Source organism: Lemur catta, chromosome 3 (genome assembly GCF_020740605.2).
Source record: "Lemur catta isolate mLemCat1 chromosome 3, mLemCat1.pri, whole genome shotgun sequence".
Lineage (NCBI taxonomy): Eukaryota > Metazoa > Chordata > Mammalia > Primates > Lemuridae > Lemur > Lemur catta.
In genome coordinates this window covers 78,335,038-78,344,358 of record NC_059130.1, presented here as the reverse complement: position 1 = coordinate 78,344,358, position 9,321 = coordinate 78,335,038, and the positions used below count along the sequence as shown (strand labels likewise).

Here is a 9,321-nt window from a genome sequence, read left to right as displayed (position 1 = left end):
ACTAAAAAGTAGAAAGAAATTAGCAGGCCAACTAAAAATATAGAAAAAAAAATTAGCCAAGCATGGTGACGCATGCCTGTAGTCCCAGCTATTCAGGAGGCTGAGGCAGAAGGATTGCTTGAGCCCAGGAGTTTGAGGTTGTTGTGAGCGAGGCTGATGCCACAGCACTCTAGCCTGGGCAACAGAGTGAGACTCTGTCTCATTAAAAAAAAAACAAAACAAAACACTTCTTATGTGCCAGTAAATGTGCTAGGAGTTGCATTTGCATCATTCCATTTGTAAGCTTCAGAATAAAGCAATAGTATACATGCAGGTATTTCTTCTGCTCAAATTTGTACTTGACTACTGGATATAACTTTGTAGATTAAGTAAGGAATATGTTTTGCATCATGTGGACTTCAATTGGTCACTACACAATTGCAATGGGGAATTGGCACCTCATCATTTAAAAAGCTGGCATTGGTCCAGTGCAGTGGCTCACACCTGTAATCCCAAGACTTTAGGAGGCTGGGGCAGGAGGGCCACTTGAGACCAGCCAGGGCAGCATAGCAAGACCCCATCTCTACCAAAAAAAAAAAAAAGCTGGTATCCAAGAATAGAGCAACATTTAGCAGCTTTGTTTGAGCAGTTGGCTCAACTTACTCAGCCTTGTGTTCTGTTGTTAACTGTTTGTAGTTATAACCTATACTGCTATTTATTTTAAAGGTCCAGAGACCTGTTGCTTTGATCTGGTTTTATGTTTTGTTCATAATTTTGTGACTTTTAGGTTTGTTTCTGCTCTGTTTTGATCCCTCAGTTTGTGAGTTTTAGTCCACAATAATAAAATATGCTTGTTATTAGCTTCCTAGGGTTGCCATAACAAATTACCACAAATTTGGTGGCTTAAAACAACAGAATGTTATTCTTTTATAGTTCTGGGGACCAGAAGTCCAAAATTAAGGCATCGGAAGGAATGGGTCCTCCTGGAGGCTCTGAGGGAGAATCTATTTCTGAACTTTCTCCTAGCTTCTGATGGCTGCCATCAATCCTTGACATTCCTTGGCTTCTAGATGTGTCACTCCAATCTCTGTCTTCATGAAACTTTCTCCTATGTCTGTATGTCTTTTCCTCTTCTGTCTCTCATAAACATACATGTCATTGGATTTAGGGCCCACCCAGTTAATCCAGAATGACTTCATCACCAGAGCCTTAACTACATCTGCAAAAAACCCTTTTTCCAAACAAGGTCACATTTACAGATTCCCAGTGGGCATATCTTTTCAGGTGGGGTGGTGGGGTGGTGGGGTGGTGGGAGTGGGGAAGGGAGGCAGCATTCAACCCACTATGATACTTATAGCTATTCTTTTTCAATACAAACTTTAATGTTGAAAATCCCACAAGAAAAATTAAACCGTTATAAGTCTGAAACTCTCTAGCTCCTAACCCTTTTTTGTCCACTGAAGCAATTGTTTTGTAATGAAACTTTCATTATGAACGAATAAATAATTCACATAAGTGAATAAATAACCCAAGCTTTCTTAGGATTGTAACTACCTGTATGAGTGAGTTAGTATCTGTAAAGCACTCAAAAATAATATTTGACTCATAGAATGCATTATATGAGTTAGATAAATAATAAAGGAAAAATTGTGTTCTAGAAGAGCAGACTATATTATTGTCCCATTTTACAGATGAAGGAATAGGAAGTTTGGTGAGGTTCAGCTACTAGCCCAAACAGTGAGAGGCCAGAATTCAAGCTCACGTGGTCTGACTCCAAAGCCAGGTTCTTTCACTGCACTCTGGTGCCCAGGGGGAAGCCGGGAGGAAGCAGCCTGAAGATCACCATGGCTCTGCTCAAACTGGCCCTGAGTCTCCGTCAGGGTGGCTCCATCAGCGAAGGGAGGTTCCAGGGGCCAAGTCAGAGGTCAGTTACATGAGATCAGTCTGAAATTTGCTGAGGTGTAAGAGAGAAGAAGGTCTGTAAGCAAACTGGGGCTGGTAGAAGAGGAATTAGATAAAAAGGAAGACCTGGCGAGGTAGTCGGAGTTGTTGGGGAAGTGGGGTTAGATGGAAACAGAGAATGTGGTGAGCTGTTGTGCTCCGTGCCACCCCGTGGCTGAGGCCTTCAGGGGCCGGGGCTCCCTGCAGGACATTCCTGATGACATATCCCTCATGAAGGCTGAGTGAGGAGACACCCTAACCATGCTGGAGGTATGGAAAGGTGCTATTTCTCACCACTCCTGCCGTGCAACACACAAGAATAAAAGGGCAGGAGAGGGAGAAATCAGAGAGCCTATGTTTCACAAAGAATTGCAAATGGTAGGCCCCTAAAACATACACCATTTAGGCAAAAGAGGATTACAAATGATTGTTTATAAAGATACATCCTCTTCTACTTTTCTAAGTTTTCCAAATTTTCTAGGCACAACATTTTAGAGTAGAAAAACCAACAAAAACTATTTTAAAGCCATTCTATTAAAAAATTAACATTCTTTGTAGGCCACACACTCTGATGGGAACTCAAGCTGTACCAGCTAAGACCTATCGGAGGTCAAAGAGATAATGGGAAAAACATGTAGAAACATCAAGATAAATAATAATAGTCATAAAGAGTTCGTGGCATTTCGTAAGGTGACTATGCCTGTTATGTGAGGAACTTTCATTAGAAGGAGAATATTAAACGGAATGATGAAGGAGAGAAGCAGCTAAATGAATACTCTGAATCAGTATTTATTGAAGAAGACGATGGGGAAATTCCTGTTCCAAGGACACATTTTATGGCAAAGCAGAGAACGGCCTTGACAGGGACTCTTTGGTCTCTGAGGAGAAAGGTATGGAGCAACTTGGGGACTCCGTGCAGTAAATCACGAGGACCAGATGGTATTCATCCATGGGTTCTGAGTGAGATAAAGTGGGAAAGCATGAGTTCGGTGACAAGGATGTATAACTGATGCTTAAAAACAGCCAATATCCCTGAAGATTGTGAAGTCATTAATATAGTATCAAATACGTGTGTGGGGTGTGTGTGCTCACACCCCTTGCATGTTCTGGGGCCTTGGTAGGGGGAGGAGTGAGAGCAGGGTTGGTTTTCATTTCATTTCTTTTCTTTTCTTTTTTTTTAAGAACCAAGAAAGATTCCTTGAAACAAAGGACAGAGGAGTTTTAGGTGGTAGAAAAGCGTCAAAAGATAAAAGATCAAATTTAAGAGATGTTTAGTAACATTTAGTTATTTTCCAGGTACCCTGGGAAACACTGGGATATAAAGATGAATATACGTGCCCTCTGTCTAATGGGAAGGCTTATAAGCTAAAGACTAGTTATTTTCATAGTCCTGCTATTGGTTTTGTAAGGCAATCGCCAGTGTGGCATCTTCTAGCAGCATCAGCATACACAAGAAACATCTGGTAAGTTTTTTCTCCCTAACAAAATCATAAAGAAAGTTTCAGTTTGTTTGGCAAAATCTGGGGGCTTGAAAAGCAGGGATAGACTTTCACCTCCATCCCGTAAGAGCCAATCTCTGGATCCTAAGAATTATCTGGTAATAACAGTAATAACAGAGTAGCCAACATGTATTGAGTGCTTACTATGTGCCAGGCTCTTTCCTGGTTCTTTATCTACAGCTCTCATTTAATTCTCATAACAGTTAATAAGTGGTAGACCTAGAATTTGAATTCTGATAGTATAATTCCAAAGTTCATGCTTTTAACCATTACTCTATACTCTATATGTATGTTTTATTCATAAAAGGGAAAAAAATTCACAAAAGGACTCTTGCCCTTATTACAGGTGATTATCTTCTGTTTCATTAAAAGAATGATGCTCCCAACCCCCCAGACTGATTTCATGGCCCACCAAGGGATCACATCCCACAATGTGTCTAGGGAAATAAGAGTAATTAAATAAATAACCACATCCTCTTCATAGTCACCTGCCTACCTCTGGAGACGTACGGATTGAGAGGATCTCTAAGAGGGAGATTTCAGGGGTCGGGTATGGGGTAAATAGAAGCTACAGAAGGAAAAGGCAATCGATGTCTGCTGCTCACATTTCATAGTTTTCAGCCACTTATGAAAGTGGCCTGCCAAACATCAAAATAAAACATACCATTTAGCCTTGAACTTCTCACATGCTGTAAGGAGAGGGACTGGGGCTGGGTGAGAATGCCACAGGTGTGCCCACCCATACACCAAGGGGATGCCCCAATGGGATAGTAACTCTTCCTTATCCCTCAACTGTCATCTCTTCCGTGTAGCTTTTCCTGTATCACCCCTTCATAGAACTCCTGCAGGCACTTCTCTTACCTTGCAGTTATTCGTGTTGCAGGCTGTGTTCCCCCTGACTGTGAGTTCCTTGAAGATGGAGACTATCACATCTCTACAATCCTCATACCTAGAAAATGCCTGATAAAGAGGTGTGCAATGATTGCCACCTGAAAGAATCCCCTGGAGACCATGAAGAGGCTACCCCATAGCAACCCCTTGAGCCCGGGATCAACCTGCATCTTTCTCAATCTGTGTGGATTTCAGTCTCCACACTCATAAATTTTTTTTTCAAAAGTCAGAAAAAAATTGCTTTCAGACTCCCTGGCACCCTGGGGCATGGTGGGTAGCAAAACAAAACTGAGCAGGAGGCATGGAAGGTCCCAGAAGAAAGAGATTATTAGATAAACAGACTTGAAATTGCAGATAGTGATTACAAATTTAGACAGCTGCGCCAAAAACGTCACAAATATTAGAATGAGGAGTCTATAGAATTGGTAGGAACTGAGTTTCAGACTGATTTTGTTTACTCTGCTTTTTAAAAAACTGCCAGAGGTTCTGGGAAAGGGAAAAGGGGTAGGGGTTAATGTGGAGAAAACCGGCAACCAATACAAGATCTGATTTCTTACCCTCAGTTGAGGTAAGAAGAGACTCAACCATAGGTATGTACTGAGCACCCCGCGCTAGGCACTGGGGCTATCATAATGAATGACACAAATACAGTCCCCCATCTCGGGGTTCACGTGCTATTGGCAAGAGCTGAAAGAATTATTTTACGCTGTCTCACATATTATTTAAGACAGAGGCAATACTTACAAAATGCCTTAAGCTCCTCAGATAAAAGAAGTTATATAAATGAAGACACACTTAACTGAGAAAATCATTATGTTTATTAATCCCTCAATGCACAATGTTATAGTAGCAAGATGTAGATGAAATAAATGTTCTTCCTTTGCCTGAAATAGAGAGTCAAGCCAGAAAAGCGAACATGAAAACAGAAACTAACCTTAAACCAAAGCCCAGGCCCACGGTAATATTGCTGTATGCCCCCCAGTCACCTGCCTGTAGAAATAAAATCACGACCATGCCCTTTGCCCCACTGCCTCTGCCACCCATCACAGGCGATGAGTGTGGTTACAGGGCTCTGGAATAGCAAAGAATGATACTGATGCTTTTCTTACTGCTTCTTAAAGGCAATCATTATTCTTGGAATGATAGTTTGTAAGCTCACCCTAATTATGGCCAAATTGATTAAGAGATGCATAATCTAAGGATTAGCATTCGGACAAATGCTGCTTAACTTAGCCAACAAGGATTCAAAAGAGGAAACAGCTGTGTTGTTCAGGAAGTTGTTTGGAATAAAAGAGTGATTTTTGCCAGTAACATTCAGCCTTCGTAAAACTCTTTAGCATCACCTCTTTCTTATTTGAACTCCCAAGCTGGGAACTTTCTGGGGTTAATATTTTAAAGACGTGGTTCCTGGGTCCGTGGGGAAGGCAACAGCACTGTAGACATCAGAGACAGTTTTGGGCTCCACCCTTTGCTAACAAGGAAGCTGCCTGAATTCTCTTAGCCTCAGATATCCTATCCACAAAATAGGGAAGATAATCAATACTTTAAGGGACTGTTGGGAAGAATAAATGAGCAACCACACGTAAAGTTTCTAGCACGTTACTTGGGAACTAAGAATTTTTCTATCAATGTTTTTTCCTTTCCCTCCTTCCTTCGTCTTCTAGGATTTCTTATATACTTTTTTCTTTTTTTTCTCTGTTTTTAAATTTCAGAATATTATGAGGGTACAAACGTTTTGATTACATTATTTGCTTTTGTGCTTATATACATTTTTAAAGTTGCATTTTTAGCCACTAAACTGCTTAAGGTAAGTAAATGAAGTATTCACTTTTTTTAAGAAAAGGAAATTTTCATCGCTTCTCAGTCTTTTGGCTAAGATCAATTGTGAAAAGGAAATTTTTTTTTATTATGTTTCATGTCATATAAGCACCTTTACCAAAAAGCCTAAGAATGATGATGAGAAAAACAAAAAGCAATGTAAATATTTGTGTGGGTTCTCCTTGTAAGTTACAAAGCCATTCTTTTAGTAAGTTGATGGGGAGGCAAGGGGGAAGATGGAGGAGACAAAAATATAGGGGTATCTATTAAGTGACAGGCACTTAGTAGGCATGTAATATAACATCACCTCTGTTAATAAATATGACAGCATACTGATACTTCTCTGACATCATAGCTCTGCTCCCTACTAGCTGTGTGGCCTCGGGCAAGTTATTTGACCTCTCTGTGCCTTACTTTCCACATTTGTGAAATGAGGGAAATAATTGCACCTACCTCATAAGGCTGCTAGAATTAGGTGAGTTAATACACGTGAAACTCTTAGAACAGTGCCTGGCACATAGTAAATATTGAATAAACATTAGTTGTTGTTAACAATCATAATGATAATGATTATAACAATAATAATATTTAAAAGCCCTTAACATCAAGGGTGGCACATAGTAGATGCTCAATAAATGCTACTTAGATAATAAAAGTAAAAGATGATGCTACCCAGATAATAAAAGTAAAAGATTTTTTTAAAAAAAAGTTTTCTCTTTCATTAAGTTTATTCTCTATAGGAACTGCCTCTATGTCAAGCAGAAATATATGAATACCCACTCTGATTTTATTTAGGTTATCAAACCAGAAAATAAACCTTGCCCCTTTATACTAAATCTCTTTTGGAGCCTGTAGTGACTTAGAAAATGCCCTATCAGGCCATTATGCAGAATTTCCAAGGCCAGCAATTCCTCAGGTCCCTCTTCGCCCTTATCCCTATTAACTCCCATAAAACACCAAGTCACAGCCTAAGGGCCTCTGGGGAGACGTCTTCTCTACATCTCACAACCTCTTCCTCTCTGTCCCTTTCCTACATCCCCAGCCCTTCACCTGCCACTCTGTTCGGTACACACTAAGATGCAGCAAAGCAAACAACTTGGAAAGCTCCACCTTCACCATGCCTCCTCTCAGGTTCACGGACTTTGCTTTGGCTTCTCTCTGTGAGTTGGGCAGTCTTAGACCATAGAAGACATTCAACACATGTTTACTGAATGAATGAAGGACACTGAACTGCAAAACAATCTATACGCCAAAGCAACTATATGCTATCCAGACGCAGGCTCACTGCAAATATTTACTCTTTCATCATTTCTGCTTGTGGCTTCAATTAGAGAAGAATAATGCATGTGTCTTAAACAATTTTCAATATGTGATGGCAGAAATAGTTCTAGGTTACCATGTAAATAGATACAAAAGCAGCAAATCGCATGGCATTGACAATGTGAAAGAAACAGAATTGTCTAGATACTTAGAGTAACATTGAACATGGAGGCCTGATTGCAAATGGACTTTTGCAAACTATTTTAAAAGTAACTAATCTACTAATCAAAGCGCCCACAATCCCAGATACTGTGACAAATACAAAATACTTGTTAGATCTGTTCTTTGCCTGCAAAGGACATGTAATACAGTTGTGAAAGGAAAAGATACATGAGAGGGCTCAGAATATTTCGGTGCTACATTGGTGGTACTAAGAAAGTATCTCTGTAATTCTGAGAAAAGAATAATTAGTTGGAATGGAAAAAGTACATAATAAAAAGTTGGAGTTCTCAAAGTACAAAAATACCATAAAATTCACTTTAACAAGATTAATAACTTTCCCCCCAAATTTATAATTTTAAACATATTTCATGCAGGCTGTAGAATACTTTGGCTATGCTCTACTATATCTATATTCTTATGAATACTATTAAAAAATACATATTCACATTAAAAAGTACATATTCACATGAGCTACAAAGCTGTAACTCAACATTTCAACACCTATGACTTTCAAAAAAATTACAGAATTTTAGAGCTGATTCAAATCATTTCTGAACTCAGAGTCAAATTCTTCTATTTCCTTTTCTAGAAAGTTAAGGAATGCCTAATACATTAAAAATATGACCAACTTTTAGTTCTTTGGATTATTTGCCGAGTCTGTGGACTATCCAGCTTTCTTTCCTCTTTCAGGAGAGCAGCCTCACTCCTGGCCTTTATATGTAAAGCACCTAGATGAACCCTTGGCAGGTAGTAAATGCTCAATAGCTACTATTACTATTGCTACTGTTGCTATTACTACTACTATTATTACTATTACGACTACTGTGGCTTCTGCTATTGCTCTTACTGCTACTTCTGTTATTACTCCCACTGTTACTGCTGCTGCTCCTATTCAGCCTTTGTTCACTAGGACTTCCCTCACCAGAGGACTGGCAACATAAATAAAAGAACATGAGACTTATCCTAGATCTAGAAGTTCTTAACTTGTAGTCCAAAGACCCTTAAACCTGTGAACTTGAATGGAAAAATTTACATCTTTATTTCCATTATCCTGTAACGAAATGCAGCATTTTCTTCAATTGTAAATTGGACAACAAACCACTGTAACGTGAACAGTACCTGTGACTTTGTCACCAGTAGAAATCACAGATATTTTCATATCACTCTATAGTTGTTGCAGAAATATCATTAATGTTTATCAATACTTGTCACCACTAGATTTTATTATTTAATGCATTAAGAAAGAAGTGGGCTGGGCGCAGTAGCTCACACCTTCTAATCCTAGCACTTTGGGAGGCCAAGGTGGGATCATTGCTTGAGGCCAGGAGCTCAAGACCGCCTGGGCAACATAGCAAGACCCTGTCTCTACAAAAAATAGAAAAACTAGCTGGGTGTGGTGGCACATGCCTGTAGTCCCAGCTACTTTGGAGGCTGAGGCAGGAGGACCACTTGAGCCCAGGAGTTTGAGGTTGCAGTGAGTTATGACGATGTCACTGCACTCTAGACTTGGTGATGGAATGAGACCCTGTCTCAAAAAAAAAAAAAAAAAAGCATATATATTTGCGGCTTTTATATTTCTATAGCTGTCTGTATAATATATAACTGGCTTCCTTCACAAGCTTATGTATTTTGTTTTATTCATTTAAAAGCATTATGCCAAGAAGAGTGCCGTAGGCTTCACCAGACTGCCAAAGGGGTTCTGGCACAAAAA

General features: G+C 39.6%; 1 pseudogene; it reads left to right on the top strand.

Moving 5' to 3' along the window:
* The first annotated feature begins 1,823 nt into the window (after window positions 1–1,823).
* Window positions 1,824–9,321, top strand: part of LOC123634853 — an 81,657-nt pseudogene continuing 74,159 nt past the window's right edge.